This window comes from Eptesicus fuscus, chromosome 2 (genome assembly GCF_027574615.1).
Source record: "Eptesicus fuscus isolate TK198812 chromosome 2, DD_ASM_mEF_20220401, whole genome shotgun sequence".
Lineage (NCBI taxonomy): Eukaryota > Metazoa > Chordata > Mammalia > Chiroptera > Vespertilionidae > Eptesicus > Eptesicus fuscus.
The window spans coordinates 88,708,891-88,727,699 of NC_072474.1; the positions used below are offsets into that span (position 1 = coordinate 88,708,891).

Consider the following 18,809-nt stretch of genomic DNA (forward strand, 5'->3'; position numbering starts at 1 on the left):
CATCCTTGAACCTCCAAATGGATACCAGTAATTTCCTTCCTTTGGACTTCTCATTACATGAGAAAAATTTACCATGTTGTGTTTAAACCATTGTTATTTGGGTTTTCTGTTGCATCAAGTGACTCAAAACCTAATTGTTACTAATTAGTATTACAGTTAAAATGAATGCATTAGAAGTGTTAAGTTTCTGACCTCTCCAACTATATATTTGTTGACTCAACAACCAGTAGGTCTAAATACCTATAGGAGGTATTTAGAACTACTGTCACCATGTACTTTCCTAGATCCTAAGATATAAGGGCTAGAACACCATTCCTATGCAAATAGCTTACAGTCTCACGGGGGCACAGAAACATTAATTACAATATACAATACAAGATAAGTAATATAAGCAACACAGTAGTGCCTGCAGATAAACATAAGCGTAAGCAGAAGAGAGTATTTGCAACTTGATCAAGCTTTCCTAAAATGTTAATATTTTTGAAATCAGAGAAATGAATCTCTCATCTGGAGTTTCAGGCACCCTGTGTCTTTTCAATGACACAGTGTAGGTGGTCACTTACTTTCATGTGTTAGCCTTGCTGCTCTCACTAATAATTAAAAATGAACATTCTAGGAGACCAGACATAAAATCCACACCTTGAACTGCTGACAGGCTGTCTTTGAAAAGACAAATTGGTGAAAAGTAATCTGTGGAAAAGAGGGGCAAGAAACAACACAGCAAGTTGCCAAGGATTCTACTGACACACAGACTGAAGCAGAAAGCCAAGAGCTATAACAAGGAAGGCAGTAAACAAGAAACTGAAGCTCAGTGGTTGAAAGGCCAGGGTTAGTCGAGAGAGACATCAAAATATCAGCTCGAACAAGCTCACAGTGAGAGAGGGATAGGGAACAAGCCTCCTCAAGAGAGCTCAAAAATAGGCTGCTCTGCTCTGGGACTCTCCACAATGTCTGTGAGGAAAGCCAGAAGCAGACCATAATAAGGACACTATTTATAAAATCATAGAGACTCAAAGGAGTTAAAATAAGAAAATGGTCTCAAAATAAAGCTTAAAATGTATAACCAGTTGATGTTTAAAAAGTCATTAAATGCTCAAAGAACCTGATTCAAAAAGAGGGTCCAGGGACATTGGCATTGATTTTAGTGATTGATCTTGTGATTATTTTGGGAACAGATTTTGAATTAAAAAAAGAAAGAAAGAGGCTCCAAGAAAGGCAAAATCAATGTAGAATAAAATTTCTGGGACTGGACCAAATGCCATTCAGAATTTTTAGGACTTGGGATAAACTACAGAAGGAAATTTGAGCACATTACTATTTTTTCTAACTATGACAGATGAATGAAAGGAAAGCTGCCAATGATTCAAGTTTGAATAATAAGGACTGACTGTCTCCAGTTTACCACATACTTGAGAGAGCTATGAATACCAAAAAGGCATCAAGACATGTTTGTGCAATCACAAAATATTCCATACTTTTACTCTATGCAGGATTAATGGATTAAGATATGCTTTGATGCGTGACCAGTGGGGTCTGATAGAAAGTTAGAGATACTCTTCTGTGGTACAAGTCCAATCTTCTGGATAAAACAAAGAACCACTAACATAGATAACAGGTGTTTTTTGCTTCTATGATGATATTCCATCTATACTCTTCATCTAATGAGGTGTGCTAATCACAATTAAATTTTAGTGGTTTTCTGCACTTTTTTGCATTTTATATATTTTTCTGTCAGATATATTAGATTACATATGATTTAATATATAATAATAAAAGTATACATTATCTAAATTATTTTCAATGTAGGACGTATAGGTAGTTCATTCATTATTTTTTTACTTCGAAAGTGCTACCTCTGAGGCTGGATAAGTATCTTGCATGATGTCAAATGCCATAGAAGAGGGACCTAAATACAATTTAACTTTGTAATTTGATGCTGATCTAGAATGCTTAACTCACCTAAATTTTTCTTGAAACTGTTTTGCTTGTAGTTTTCGGCTGCTTTGCTTCATCTGTGAAACATAGTAATGTACTTTCAAAGAAGATTTTACTTACCAGATTTATTTTCTAGGCATCTAGGATTTAGTAAATATCCATGTTTATCTTATCTGTGTATTCTTTATAATATTTCATTGCCAGTCTTTCAGAATGAGGAGTTCTGACCTTTTATACCTTTCTTCACTTATAAATAATGAAGTGGTTTATTCATATTATTGTTCTCCATACATTACGTTGTTCTTTGGTATTTCTGAAATGTGGCAACAGACAGCATGAGGCAGTATAAGAACACATAAAACAGAATGTTACCAAAAAACCCTTATTAGATATTTAATTGTCATTACTTTTGTAAGAGCCCCCTCTCATCCTGATAATGAATTCTGTTCCCAAAATCATACATTCCTGACTTTTATAAAAAAGTGTATGCTTATAGTGAACTATTAATATTTGATGAATATGACTTTGATGATTGCATTAGATTTTCAAAAGAGATCAAGGACATATAATAATCAAGAAACAGCCGAAACCGGTTTGGCTCAGTGGATAGAGCGTCGGCCTGCGGACTCAAGGGTCCCAGGTTCGATTCCGGTTAAGGGCATGTACCTTGGTTGCTGGCACATCCCCAGTAGGGGGTGTGCAAGAGGCAGCTGATCGATGTTTCTAACTCTCTATCCCTCTCTCTTCCTCTCTGTAAAAAATCAATAAAATATATTTTAAAAAAAATAAAAAAATAATCAAGAAACAGTTATGAATTTGCAAAGGAGTTTGATTTAAGTGGTGAGTTTTTCCCCTAACTTTCTAATATTCTCATAAGTTATATAGGGAGATATTTTTTTTTTCCTGCCAATAGTTAGCATTTATAGAAAAACCATATGGTTTATTTTAGCCTATGTCAGTCTTCTAAATTCTCTTTTATATACTGTCTCAAGACTAATAACTACTATGATAGCAATCAAGTTGTCTTCAATAATTTATATCTATATTTATATGCTTGGATTAGATCTGATTTTTATGTTGCACAGGCTCCCCAGGTGAGACCCATGAATACCAGTATATGAGAATATTAAAAAATATTCAGTAAAATTGTGTAGAGTGACAGTTGTTATGATGAGATGATTTGTAGAAATGTGGTTAAGGTTCTGAGTTGACTTCATATTAAACATAATTGCAAAGTATGTGTTATGAGCTGAATGTTTATGTTTCCCCAAAGTTCATATGTTGAAATCCCGACTTCCAATATGATGATATTAGGAGGTGGGGCTTTTAGGAGGTAATTAAGTTTAGATGAAGTTGTGATGGTGGAGCACCCATAGTGGAATTAGTATTACAAAAATTATAGCTATAAATAATAGAGCGAGAGGACGAGACTAGATCTTTCTGTGAGGACACAACCAGATTGGACACACTGCAAGCCAGGAAGAGAGCTCTCACTAGGAACCAGATTGGCCAGCACTTTGATCTCAGTTTTCTCAAGCTCCAGAACTCTGAAATAAATATCTCTTTCTTAAGCAACCCAGGCTATGATATTTTGTTATAGTTGCCTGAGCAGACTAATTAATGCAGTATGAATTAGAAGCCAGGGACAGTTTGAAAAATTTCAAAAATTTTTTCAAAGTTGGTTGCTAAACTCATATTTTCCTTCAAGTAGCAATAAAGAATGACAACCAAATAACCAATAGTGGGCATTACTAAAAAGATGATCTGTTAGGAAATAGAATGTTTGGAAAACGTAGTGCAGATATTTTTTATAACTAAATTGCAGTGTGAAAAACTTGGTTAAATAGAATGCCTTTTGAACAGTTTTCTAATTATTTGGATCTTTGATCAAAGTTGAGTTGAATTTCCTTTGTGACTCAATCATTGTTGAAAGTTTTCTTCAACTAATGCTATGCTTATCTTCTATGCTTAATATCAATCATTAATAAATATTTTTTGCATTTGGAAACTTATACTCTGAAGCAGATTTCTCACTCTATAGTACTGTAAAGGTATATAAATTGAAAATGTGTAGTTATTTATTTGTAATGGAAATCTCTAATATTGTTTTTGCATGTTTATCATTTGCCACTCTATATCACTAATGGAAATCAGAAATTTCTAGATAACTGGAGTTTCCCACTCATATTTTATTGAAAAAAAAAAGACTATTTCAAATCTCATTTGCTAAAAGTATTTTTCAGTATTTCAAATTATAATGAAGAGATTAAGACTTTCATCACAATATTTATTAGTCTGGAGACAGTATGTAAAAGATAATTTAGGAGATTGACATAGGCTAAAATAAACCATATGATTTTACATATATGTGGAATCTAATGAACAAAATAGACTCAGATACAGAGAACAGACTGGCAGTTGTCAGAGGGAAGGGATTTTAGGGGGTGGGTGGAAAAGATGACAGGATGAAGCAGTACAAATAGGTAGTTGCAGAATAGCCAGAGATGCAGATTGCAGCATGGAGAATATTGTCAATAATCTATAATAATAAAAGCATAATATGCTAATTAGACTGGACAGCCAAACAACCTTCTGGGTGTCATTCCAGACTAAGCTGCGGGGGCCAAGGGAGAGGCAGTTAGGGGTGATCAGGCAGGCAGGCAGAGTGGTTAGGGGCAATCAGGCAGGCAGGCAGGCAGAGTGGTTAGGGGCGATCAGGCAGGCGAGTGGTTAGGAGCCAGCCATCCTAGATTGTGAGAGAGATGTCCGACTGCCAGTTTAGGGATAGGGCCTAAACTGGCAGTCAGACATCTCCCAAGGGGTCCTGCATTGCAACAGGGTGCAGGCCGGGCTGAGGGACCCCTTCCCCCTCATGCATGAATTTTGTACCCGGGCCTCTAGTGTAGAGATTACTGGGTATGGTGCCAGGTGGGTACTTGGGTCTGCAGGGTAACCACTCTGTAGAACATTTCATAATGTTCAGCTATAGAGTGCATGGTTTCTGGCCACTTTGCTGTACATCTGAAACTGGTGCAGAATGGTATTGAATGTAAACTGTGGTTGAGAAAAAAAAGTTGTGTTTGTATATCTCAAAACAGTTATTGCATTTTTTTTATGACTTTGAAAGCAATCCATTTTCATCATAGGATGTTTACAAACTAGAAGAACATTTGGTTTGCTAATTTTGCTACCATAAACAATGTTGCAACAAATAGGTTTGTACTACAGTTGTGTCTGTGTGCAAGTATACCTTAAAGTAGAAATTATGTGCATTTGTAATTTTGATAGATGCTTCCAAATTTTAAGTTATACTATCATACACATTTCCACTAGCAATATATGAAAACACCCATTTCTTTACACATGCTTAAACACAGTGTTTTTAATTTTTTGAATCTTTACCAATCTGTTGAGGGGAAAAAGGGAGATGTTTTCAATATGCTTTTGACTTATTTCTCTTATTATGATTGAGAATATTTTCATGTTTAAGAATTATTCATATTTTCATTTTGAGGAATTACTAATTTATATACTTGCCCATTTTTTCAGGGATTTTTTTGGAAAGATTTGGAGATTTGTACATTGCTTATGATTATTAGTTGCCATTATTTTTTGTGATTTGCTTGTCTTGTGATATTATTCCTATAGGATTTTGCCATTCATTACATTTTTTAAAAGAAATTACTTAAAAAAATATGTGTTTAGTGAACAGTATTGCCTTTAGGTGAAATTATTTTAGAAATTTTTCATGGCTTCCTTTAATAATTTTATGGAGATTCATTCCATATATTAAATCTTTGAGTCATTGAGAATTTATACTATTGAACTGATGAGGTAGAGTCATAATCAAGGGGAAAAAGAATAGGGTTGGAAGAATAATAAGAGTAAAATACTTGTGAAAGAAAGATGCATCAAAGCAATCAAATTGGCAACGTAGTGGCCCTAACATCTTTTATTGAAAAAAATCCATCTTTTTGTGTAAATTTGCAATGCCAGCTTTTTCATATGTAAATATAGGTGTTAAACATTTTTTGCTAAAGAGTTAAAGTGGGTGCATGTTAAGGTAGAAAAAGAGTTCTTCCAGGGATTTGTAAATAGATTATTTATAGATAACATGATATATACTTACTCCATGGTCACCACATGATTATTATGAGATGAGAGATATTGTTATTTCATAATGTTCAACAAAACTGAATTAAGATTCTTGACATATTTTTCGATTTAAAACAAGATGAGTCTTGGCAGTATGTCACACATATGAAAAAGTAAGTATATTCAGAGGGGAAAAAAGTAGTGATGAAATGATCATTTGATGTTCCCCTTATGGTCTGAAAATGTACTTTGTTTTTATTCCTACTTTTTAAGTTTTTTAAAACTAAATATATGGACTAGAATATGGTATTTTTAAAATGTCACATTTGCACTTGAGAAAAATTTGTGTTCTGTGGTTGTTTGGTGAATTATTTTATAAATTTCAATTAGGGCTGGGTGGTTTATAGTGATAGTCAAGTTATTTCTATACTTAAAATTTTCCTGATTAATTTTTCTATTACTGAGAGAAGAGCGTTGAAGTTTCTAATTATAATTGTGGATTTTTAATTTTCTCCTTTCAGCTCTATCAGTCTTCATCTGATACATTTTGAAGTTCTTTTGTTAGCTTCCTGTACATTTAGAATTGTTTCATATTCTCAAAGAATTGATCCCTCTATAATTATGTGATGTTCCTTCTCATATCAGATAATTTTTCTTAGTCTTAAAAGTACTTTGAAATTAAAAAGGTTAGGTTACAACAGCTTCTTCTATTTTCTGTTTTCATGGTATACATTTCTCCAAGTCTAGTTCTTGTGTCATTAAAAATACTGTTGCATATGATCACTCTTGTTGCTTATTGTATTGTGTCCTAATTTATGTCAGTTCACCTATAGGCTGTAAAATGTAAGATCAAATATATTTAAGGTTAGTTTGGGATTTACTGAAAACTTAAAATACTGTTTCTGCCAAATAGAGTTCATGTTTTTTGGTTTTTTTCCTAGAAAAGTAATTTCTATCCAAAGGAATTACTTATGCTAACATTTGAAAGGGACTGACTTCTCTCTAGTGCATCATTCAAAGTGCCTCTCATGACTTTTACCTCATGATTTTCTATTCAGGTTATGTGACACCTTGTTAAAAATAATTAATTGACGCATATTTGAGTTGAATTCAGAACAAAAGAGCATCAACTAAAAAAGCAGGTATGTAACTCAGAGGTGGTTTCTAAGTAAACAAGGTCAGTCAGTATAAGGTTGTGGCTGTAACCTCAGTGCATAAAACCTACTTGAAGAACTTGTTAACATTCAGATTCCCAGGCTTCAACTGTATTATTTATGGTTGACTGTGTGATAGACTGTGTAATATAAATCTTAACTTTTACCTTAGATTGACTACTCTTTGAGATATACTGCTTAACTGTTTTTATGTTTTAGCAGAAACCAAATCATCAGATTAGTTAGAGAATTATTTTATTCTGTACCTAACAGTCTGCCTTGAAGAAATGGTGCCTGTTGGAATGAAGGCAGTTAATAGCAAGATCTGGAATTTGGCCTTGCATATTTTAATCCCTATTTGGGACTAGATTGGGATTTCTTGACACAGCTCTGCTTTACTTTAGCATTTAACCATGGTTAAATTTTTATTTGTTGCTTTTATTGCTTTCTCTACCTCCAGACTATAAATTCCTTGAGATTGAGGTGCTACTCTACTTAGCACAGCTGCTTAATTCACATGTGAAGAACCAATGGAAGGGCTGTGACCCTGAAGTGGTGTCATAAATGGGGTTTTTGATGAATAAAGGTGGATTTGGGAGTTCTCCAAATTACTCTTATTTTATAGTTTTTTTACTTTGAGAAGTAATCATTTAATGTCCATATTATGCATGAAACTCTTGTCACTTGTCAGCCAAATGAAGCTAATATGTTTTTCTAAAGGTTTTGTTTTAAAAAGGGCAAAATTTGAGGTGAGTGGGAACATGTCTAATAAGTGAATCTGAAAACATTTTATTTTAGTTATTTGTTCAAAAATAGTTATTGAATACCTACAATATGTAAAGCACCATATATTATATTAATAGGTAGAAATAATGGTCTCTATGTTTTTGAAACTTACAGTGTTTGTGGAAGAAAGACAGCCAAATGAGTAATTAAAATAAAATGTGTGCGATCCACAATAATGGCATGTCTGAAATGGTTAGCACAGAACCAAGGGTTTGTGTTTGTGGCACAGATAAGACTGAGATGCCATCATTGGTACATTTCGATGAAAACAAAATGTGTGCACTCATTAATCATAGTAATAAGAACATTTCTGTTATTTTGGTTTTCCAATCCACTGAAAGATGCTTAAAGTCTAGGAGTCTGTCTTCGTGCAAAGTATTCTTTACAATTCACTGCAATATTCTGAACATAGTGGACCTTCAATAAAAAATGCTGACAAACATTCTTTCTGCCTTCTCCTGGATGTGCTTAGATTAATGTCAGTTGATTCGATAAAGGTGACTGGATACATACAGGGGCATTGAACAATTGAGAATTGACATCAATTTTTCTCTCTGCTCATTCTCACTTGTCCAGTCATTCTGGATGTTTTCAAACAGTCCATTCCGGTGTGGATGTCAGTTGCAGTTACCCCTTGGAAGGGGCATAACAAGATGCACTGGAAGCCACTGCACAGTACTCCGTAAAAAAAACCTCTCTTTTGCAATTTTGAGTGTTTCAGAAATTTAAATTTCTAATTAGGTCTTTCCTATGTTCTGAGAAATGCGTAGGTTCAAAGAGTTATTCAAATGTCTCATACAAAGCGAGATCTGAAGCTTAGGGGAAAACATGTTTGAAGAGGGTCTGGATAGGGTGACACTCGAACTCTTCTCAATAGCAAAGCTCCAATCTACTGATATGATTAGAGAATCTGGCCTCTTTCAGCTATCCTGGTTTGAGGCTTGCTTTTTTCCCATCTTCTTGTTTTTTTTTTAAATTTCACTGAGCCTGACTCTACAAACCGACTTTAAGCCCTTTGTGCTATTTTTGCTTTAACTTCATCATGTTTCCTTAAGAGGGGAAAGTATTTCAGAAAGTGCTATATACTTTGTGACCTAGGATTGTGCCTTGATTATGTAATTATTCAGAATGTTTAGAGCCCTAGTTAGTGAATTAAAGTTGCCTAGTTAAAGAATGTCAGAAGAAAATGTAGAGTGAAAATGTTGATACTGAGTTTATTCAGCTTGTGGTAATGGATAGGTCATAGACTTAGGGGACTGATGAGGGAAATGTGAACCTAGCCTTGGCTATTTGCATTGTAGTGATACTTAAATCTGCAGTCCCAATTTCCTCATCAACAGAAAGTGGATAATGATTCTACCTGTACCTAAAAGTTTTGTTATAATGGAATAAAATAATTCATGCAAATCACATAGCAGAATGCTTGGCTCTTGGTAAATATTTAAATAAGTGTTGGTTCCTTTCTTATACTTTCTATTGCCCATCCATACACATGCCCAACAAAATAGGCTCTTGCAAAGAATGGTAACATGTTATTCTTTAACCACTTATTCTGTATAATTGAGGTTTAATTGCTTTTCCTCAATCCTCCTTTTTCTTGTCTGGCTCTTCTTTTAACTTCTTACTTATGAGCTGTTGTCTGAGCTGAGGTTGAATCATTCTTTGTCTCCATACACTAAATCTAAAAGGCAAAATGAAGCAAAATCCTGAATCTACCACCCACTTTATTTATTTATTTATTTATTTATTTATTTATTTATTTATTTATTTATTTTTAATTGATTTCAAAGAGGAAGGGAGAGGGAGAGATAGAAACATCAATGATGAGAGAGAATCATTGATCGGCTGCCTCCTGCACGCCCCCTACTGGGGATTAAGCCTGCAACCTGGGCATGTGCCCTTGACCAGAATCGAACCCAGGACCCTTCAGTCCGCAGGCCGATGCTCTATCCACTGAGCCAAACCAGCTAGGGCAGCCACCCACTTTTAAAAGGCTCACAAACAAGCTCCAAGGCCTTCAGAGGAGGATCTCAGTAAGTTGTGACAGAACAGCAACTTCTAGATCTTGTCCATATGCAGCCAATATTACAATGGAAACAACATCATTAAAATGTCCATACTACCCAAAGAAATCTACAGATTCAGTGCAGTCCCTATTAAAATATTGACAGAATATTTCACAGATGTAGAAAAAAATCTCCAAAAGTTTATATGGAGCCAAAAAGACCCCTAATAGTCACATCAATCTTGAGAAAGAAGAACAAAGTTGGAGGGATCACAATACCAGATATCAAGTTATACAAAAAGCCACTGTAATCAAAACAGCCTGGTACTGGTACAAGAACAGGCATATAGATCAACAGAGACCCCAGAAATAAACCCAAGCCATTACACTCAATTAATATTTGACAAATGAGGCAAGAACAAACCAGTACACTGGAGTAAAGACAGTCTCTTTAATAAATGGTGTTGGGAAAATTGGACAGATACATGCAAAAAAAAAAAAAAAATGAAACTAGACCACCAGTTTATACCAGACACAAGAATAAACTCAAAATGGATAAAAGACTAAAAATGTAAGTCATGAAACCATAAAAGTCTTTGAAGAAATCATAGGCAGCAAAATCTCAGACATGTCTCATAGCACTATGTTTATGGATATATCTCCTAGGGCTAAGGAAACTAAGGGGAAAATAAATAACTGGGACTACATCAAATAAATATTTATTTTATAAATAAAAATATAGGATATCTGGTTAAATTTGAATATTAGATAAACAATGAATAAGTTTTTAGTATAAATGTATCCAAAATATTTTATCTAGCAACCCTCTTCTAGAGGGCAACATGGCATTTTTTTCAATGAATCTCTGGCTAAATTTGCCCTTTTTCGCTGGGTGTGTAAGGAATAGAGAGTGAAGAAATTATCAGCATAGTCCAGATCTACTCAGAGGCCTGACTTCAGGGGCTTTGCCAAGATTATCAAGTGCCAGAATCCATAGAATCACAAAAGGAACCTCTACATGACACCTGGGCAGTTTCTTCATTTTAAGAACAAAATGGATGATTTGCTATTTCTCTAAGACTGAACATAATGAAATAGGAAGTTATTTGCCACACATATGATTGCTGATTCAAAACCATGTAAAAGTAATCCTTCCAATGCACATAGGAATGGAAGGTAGAATACTCCAGGTACCTTTTATCTTTGGATAGGCTTCTCTGGAAACCTAATTTTAAGCCCTGCCAGAATTCCCCTCAGGTATAGGACTTCACAGTTTTATAGGACTAAGTTTTTAAGCTCATCAGTCTCTAAAGTTCCACTAATTTTACTACAGATAGTTCTGGGGATAATTTAAGCAAGTCCCATAGCCCTCCAATTTCCTTTTCTAAAACTTCTCTACAGAATAACTCAAGCATGAGACACTTTAAATGTGACAACCTAGTTTTCAGCCTCTCCTGTGGTTAGAAACTCCTGTGGCTTACCTTTGGCGAGCTAACTCAAAGTAGGAATCCCTCAACTGGATTGCGGAACTAGAATTCATTCTTTGTTTCTTGAAAAACATATATGAAATGACAGTAATGTTGGAGGTGGTGATGACCTAACTTATAATTAGAGTTGTGTGTCTCAAAAGGCCATGTATAAAAACCTGGAAACTTATTCATGATTTTCTCAACATCAGCGCTTATATAAGAACAGTGTTCATTTGACATTTTATGGAAGAAGCCATAGAAACTAGCTAAGCAAGTATGATCTTGTCAATTGAAGACACCTTCCAAGATGTGCTCTATACATTCAACCTAAATCCCTTGTCTAGTCCTGTATATCTCCTTTAGACTACTAGATCTACCCAGGTAACATGCAGTCTAAACAACTTATTACAACCCCAACAATTGCACTGGCCCTCAGATTGACACACCTGCCTGGTTTGTTCTATTCACACAAATGGAAACCACCCCAGACTGATCTTTCATTATAGAGGTAACTTCTCTGATGGTTGCTGTCTCTCAAAAGGTGCTCTTAAAGTAGGAATGAACGGTCTCTAAGAAAGGGCTGTCTCTATTGACATTGTGCCTGGAGCTCACTTTTCTGAGAGTAAGTATATCTGTTCTAAGCTCTAAAGTCCTATGCATACAAAAGGATACACGAATTTTATATAAGTCCCTTGATCTTCCTGGCAAAGATGCCAATACTTCTGTGTATTAGTATTAGGTACTTAATTTGGGGCCTCAGTTGTTCCTCAGTCTTCTCACACTTACTAATTTTTAGTGTACTCTGTCAGATGGGGTGGGGAAAATTAGAAATATCATTAAACTAAATTAGTGAGGTGAATCTAACTCTTTGATAATGAATCAATGAATGTTAAAGAAAGCATTTAAGATCTAGTTTGGGTGACTTCACTGCCAAATACTTCATTTGGGTTATGCAATCCCATTGGAGGTTGCCAGTGCCTAATGTATCATATTCTCCTTGGCTTCCTGCAGTGTAGAATGGGAGTAATTGATTTTGAGAATATCTTGCAAAAGTACTTGGTTCAAATAATAGCAAAGTAACTTCAAAGACATCTACTCTGGGGCAGTGTAGACCCCTTATTATATTTTTGGTTAGCATCTGAAGGTCAATGTCTTAGGCAGTCTAGCTGAGAATCTGGAAGATTCTAAGCAAAGTATTTACCATTCTAAAGGACAGAAGAGGAATTCTTACTACAGGTGCTGAAACCTAATTCTGGAAATTAATCAGTCATGTTTCCTTGAATCTTCCTGATACCTACAATATTTGGGGGATTTAAGATACTCTTTGACTCTGTACCCATTTGAACTATGTTATATTATTTCCTCAGTATATACTAAAAGCAGAATTGAAAATAGCTGTTAATTATACTATCTTTTCTTAAAGAGTGTAGTAAAAGGTTGGCGATACACCAATAAGCATCACTAGGTGCAAGTTGGAACTTGCAGGCAGGAGGGTTAGCAATTAGAGAGGGTCCCCTAAACTTTCAGTGACCTTTGGAAAGAAACACTTGGGTGATAGTGCAGCTCTTTGCTCCATGAGTTTGGATCCCAGGAGAGGGACTCCAACACCTATTGTTTTCTTTAGGGCAAATGTGAGAAGAGCCTTTCATGGGAAGAAATGGACAGTTTGGGCTTAGGTACTAGCTATTTAGTTGAGTGTAAGAAAACCTGCTGTCCAGCACCTTGAGATCTTTGAGAGTCCCAGTCTCTTTGGGAGTTTAGTTTTGAAGATAGAGAGCACTTAGTCCTAGAAAATAAACTGCAAAGCAGGCCAGAAGAATTTCCCAAGGTCATTCACTAGATAAATCTATCTAATGTGAAGTAAAAGAGACAAATGGAAATCTGAAGGTCAGTATAGAATCACCTACAAATCTATTAAAAAAAAACATCACTTTTGTTCAAAATCATATTATTTTATTAACATTGGAATTATAAAACATCATATATTTCTGGTACTATTTTCACTCAAAGCCTGAATAATTACTACATAATATTAAGACTTTAGGGATTAGCTGAGGCTAACAGGAATCACCCTCACAAAATGGACTGAAGTCTACAATGGAATTCCACTCTCACTAAGTTTTGGAGAAAAAAAGTCAGAAAAGTGAGAATAGACTAGGGTTTGATTCAGAAGCAAAATAATTAGGTGTTTGATCAACAGAGTATGGGATTGATAAATGGTTTCAAATGATGGTCAGGCATGTGTCCGAAGCTCATCTAGTAGTGTTTACCTCAGCAGACTCCAGGATACTGCTAATGTATTGCCTTCTTTAAACAGATTTATCTCAGGAAGAGTAAAAGGCTTAGTTTGGAAGTTCCAGGATGATATAGAGAACTAGAACAGATATGGGCTGGAAATAATTAGAAGGTATTAGAAGGTGAGATCACCAAAGGCAGGGTATAATATAGATTGGCATGTCTGATTGTCTGACATAGCACAATCTTGAAGTGGTAGTGACAATGAAAAAGAAGCAACAATAAGACAAACATAGCAGTGACAAAATAGTAAATTACCTATGTACATAAATTTTAGTTTTGAAGATTGAGTGACCCAAGTTATTGATAAAAATAGCATTAAAGAGAAAACCAAGATGGCGGCATAGGTAAACACCTAAACTGCTGCCTTGCACAACAATTTCAAAACTACAACTAAAAGACAAAACGGACATCATCCAGAACCACACAGGAAGACTGACTAAGTGGAAATTCTACAACTAGAAGGAAAGAGAGAAGCACACTGAGACTCAGAGGAGCTGCAGGAGGCAGAGGTACTGAGATGCGCGCGCGGAGAGGACTGGCAACTGAGTGCGTGGCTGGCTTTCTCAAGTGGGAGGGAGACAAAAGCTCCTGACAGTGCTGAACTCTAGTTCCAGGCGAGACTCTAGGGAACCAGACTCATTCGGGGAGAAACTGTACTGTCTGGCAGCGGGCAAAACTCGAGGGCGGCTTTCTCTCAGAGGTGCTTGCAGTGATTACTATGGGACACTGAGACACGGGCCAATTAGGGCAGGGCTGAAGGAAAACCAGTGCTGTCTGCTCTGCCCTGAGAATTCCGTCCCATCCTAGCTGAGCACAGAGGCTTTTTGCAAGTCTTCTCCCATAAGGGTGTCTCCAGCACAAGTTCTCCCAGCGTAGACACAGCTGATCCTCACAGCCAATTGGCCTGGAGGTCAATTCCTCCCAGTGATACCAATTAAGGCTTAACTACAACAAGGCTGTGCACACAGTCCACAAAGGGATGCACCAAGAGTGACCACCTCAGGTAACTGGGGAGGCTGAGCCCCTGGGCCCTATAGGACACCTTGCACACAAAGCCACTCTATCAACTCAGGGAAGCAGCCAAAATGCGAGACAAACAGATCACAAATGAAAGAAATGGAGGAAAGCAAATGACTGAATAGAGAGTTCAAAACCACGGTTATAAGGTTTTTCAAGAATTTCCTAGAAAAGGCTAATAAATTTAGTGAGACCCTCGAGGATATGAAAAAGGACCAACTAGAAATTAAATATACACCGACTGAAATAAAAAATATTATACAGAGATCTAACAGCAGACTAGAGGATCGCAAGAATCAAGTCAAAGATTTGAAATACAAAGAAGCAAAAAACACTGAACCAGAAAAGAAAAAAGAATCCAAAAATATGAAGATAGTGTAAGAGCCTCTGGGACAACTTCAAGCATACCAACATCCGAATTATGGGGGTGCCAGAAGAAGAGAGAGAGCAAGAAACTGAAAACCTATTTGAAGAAATAATGACAGAAAACTTCCCCCACCTGGTGAAAGAAATAGACTTACAAGTCCAGGAAGCACAGAGAACCCCAAACAAAAGGAATTCAAAGAGGACCACACCAAGACACATCATAACTAAAATGCCAAGAGCAAAAGACAAAGAGAATATTAAAAGCAGCAAGAGAAAAACAGTTAGTTACCTACAAGGGAGCACCCATAAGACTGTCAGCGGATTTCTCAACAGAAACTATGCAGGCCAGACGGGAGTGGCAAGAAATATTCAAAGTGATGAATAGCAAGAACCTACAACTAAGATTACTCTACCCAGCAAAGCTATCATTCAGAATTGAAGGTCAGATAAAGAGCTGCACAGATAAGAAAAAGCTAAAGGAGTTCATCACCACCAAACCATTATTATATGAAATGCTGAAAGGTATTCTTTAAGAAGAGGAAGAAGAAGAAGAAGGTAAAGATAAAAATTATGAACAACAAATACATATCTATCAACAAGTGAATCTAAAAATCAAGTGAATAAAAAATCTTAGGAACAGAATAAACTGGTGAATATAATAGAATCAGGGGCATAGAAAGGGAGTAGACTGACAATTCTTGGGGGGAAAGGAGTGTGGGGGAAGAGATTGGACAAAAATCGTACACCTATGGATGAGGACAGTGGGGGTATAGGGGAGAGGGTGGGATGGGAACCTGGAGGAGGGGAGCTATGGGGGAAAAAAGAGGAACAATTGTAATCTGAACAATAAAGATTTATTAATAAAAAAAATATAATTCTAAACATTGAAAATGTTATTTATATGAATAAGTGACCTAGGAGTCTGATTCTTCCTGGGCTATTTAGCTGTCTCCCTCCAAATGAAATAAAACCCGTATATTTAGGGTACTATGTGAGAGTCTTTTACAGAGCCTAGCCTTAGGCTAGGGCTTAATAAGCATCTGCCAAGTCAGTTAATAGAATCACAAAAAACACACAGGACACAGAGGAATTGCTTACTCTATTCCTGCCTCAAATTTCTCTGTTTCATTATTATAAGCAGATGTGGTATAAAGATGTGCTTAGATGACAGATATAAAAAATTATAGACATTTCACATAAAGTATACTTGATTTTAAGATGTTATTGTTGAAGCAAGAATATTTTTGCTGTCCTTTTGAAAACGAACTTAAAAAATATTTTTTATGAAAAATGTACAATAACCTTATTTTCTTTAATTACTAAGTGTCAATTTCAGAAAGAGTTTCACATTTTTCATGTTTTTTTTCTTTTTTATGCCTTCTGAAGTTACTACATTTTTTATTGGATTTATGATTTGAATAGATTTAGAGGAAGTAACCATCATATTAATTATTCCTTGGACTAGAGTGTGTTCTTGTTATAAATGAGTAAAGGTATATATTCACCAAGCACCCATAGGAATGCAGGCTTGAAGTGATTGGATCCTACCTTCCAAAGATTGAACGTTTTCTAGGGAGAAAAGCTAGTTAGCCCAGAAAAACAGGATATAAGCAGTATGTGTGGGACTACAGGAAGGAGAGATCACTTCTGGATTTAGGGGATGAATGATATTCAGTGAAGGCATTACAGAGTTATTGACATAAAACCTGAGATTTAAATGATGGAGAGATCTCTACATAAGTAAATGAGAAACAAGTAAACATTTGATTGAAAGGAACAGCATGAATGATCCTTTTAAGTGAGACAAGTAAGCTGTTTTGAGAAATAAGCAGTTACTATGCTTTAACAAATAGGTAGATAAGCCATATGTGGAGATGTAATGAAATCTAAGAGGATAATAATAATAGTAATAAATACAATGAAAATAATGAAACCCATATTGAACACTCACTAGATTTAATATTTTGTGTTTAGTGCTTTGTATTTTGTTACTTAGTCCATTTGGGCTACTATCATAGAAACCCATAGGCTGAGTGACTAATAAACAATAGAAATTTAGTCTCAGATTTCTGGAGGGTAGATGAAGTTCAAGATCAAGGCAGCAGCAGATTAGGTGTGTGGTGGGAGGCCTCTTCCTGATTCATAGGCAGCTGTCTTCACCCTGTGCCCTCCCATGGTGGAAGGGCTTTCATGTTGTATTTAAAATTTCAGCATCTCCCGCACTGGATATGTTTGCTAAACCTGAACTTTCAGAATGCTAGTAGGATACACTTTAATTGAATCTATAAAAGTAATTCCCCAAAGAGTGCACTCTGACCAGTTTACAGAAACCAATTCAGGATTTACAGAGAGAGAGAAAGAGAGAGAGAGAGAGAGAGAGAGAGAGAGAGAGAGAGAGAGAGAGAGAGAGAGAGGGGAGAAGGGAGAGGGGAGAAACACCTCTGAAAATGACAAGTCTTTTCTCAGCTTGGTGTTTAGAGTGCAGATGATGTTCAAAGATTATGACACTATTGATGTTATGAACTAATATGCCCACCAGAAATAGCTCATTATATGGTAATACAGATAACTCAAAATAACTTTTTCATTCTATAAACAATTTCAGCATTCCTTGATAGTAAAAAATTTAAAATCTGTTTTCTGTGTATATGTATTTGTTAATGGTTGTTTTTAACCATCACTAACATAACAAGTTGTAGAGGCACAATATTGATCTGTTATGTTCTATGATTCAAAAGTCTTATTTACTTGTTTGTTTTTGGACTTTTCTATACCTGGGCCTTACCTGGTAGAAATGCAGGTAGACAATTGACTAGTCAAAGAAGAGGCAAGCAACCAAAGAGAAGTAAATGGCCTCAATAATATATACATTAGCTAATCAAACTTCTAATTTTTGAGCGTTAATTGGATTCACAGGCCGTGAAATGGAGTCCTGTAAGTCTTTTCTATCTAAACCTCAACTTAATTTTGCTTTCCAGTAAAAAAAAACTTTGTGAAGTTTAGAAACCACATACTAAGATAAAACACACCAGGGGTGACTTAGGGCCCGAAGCAAAAGTCAGCATGGTGCTTGTTAGAAATGGTAGCCTCCACACCTAAGTCTACAATTCTGAGGACAAATAATTTTGTTCCATGGATCATTCATGGACTTAGGTCAACACAGTTTTTTTGCTTCGCACTAAGATAGATAGAATCATGTTTTCTATGAATTTCTCATGGCTTTCTGTAGTATATCACTAACCTGGGAAATATGAATTTACTATTAGTGCTGCTTTAATTTTTTAAAATTATTTTTTTATTGATTTCAGAGAGGAAGGGAGAGGGAGAGAGAGTTAGAAACATCAATGATGAGAGAGAATCATTGATCGGCTGCCTCCTGCATGCCCCTAACTAGGGATTGAGCCCACAACCCTGCATGTGCCCTTGACCAGAATTGAACCCAGGAACCTTCAGCCCATAGGCCAATGCTCCATTCACTGAGCCAAACTGGCTAGGGCTTGCTTTAATTTTAATATTTCTTTTTTTTGTGACACTTAGTTTTGTTTATTAATTATATATGTAAATATATATATATATACATACATATATGTATATATATATCTATGTATGTATTTTAACATGTGAAGAATCAGTTGTTTTGTTAATCTAGGTCAGGGGTCCTCAAACTTTTTAAACAGGGAGCCA

The 18,809-nt window shown here is 35.7% G+C and overlaps 1 protein-coding gene across 3 annotated transcripts in view; it reads left to right on the plus strand.

The window, feature by feature from the left end:
• Window positions 1-18,809, plus strand: part of LOC103284939 (cytochrome c oxidase subunit 7B2, mitochondrial) — a 92,376-nt gene that overhangs the window by 40,774 nt on the left and 32,793 nt on the right. Inside the window, exon 3 of one of the 3 annotated variants that reach the window (XM_028143753.2) lies at window positions 7,089-7,172. The exons of the other annotated variants lie outside the window; for them this stretch is intronic. The gene's annotated coding sequence lies outside the window, so the exon portion shown is untranslated. The remainder of the gene's footprint in view (window positions 1-7,088; window positions 7,173-18,809) is intronic. 3 annotated transcript variants of the gene reach the window in all.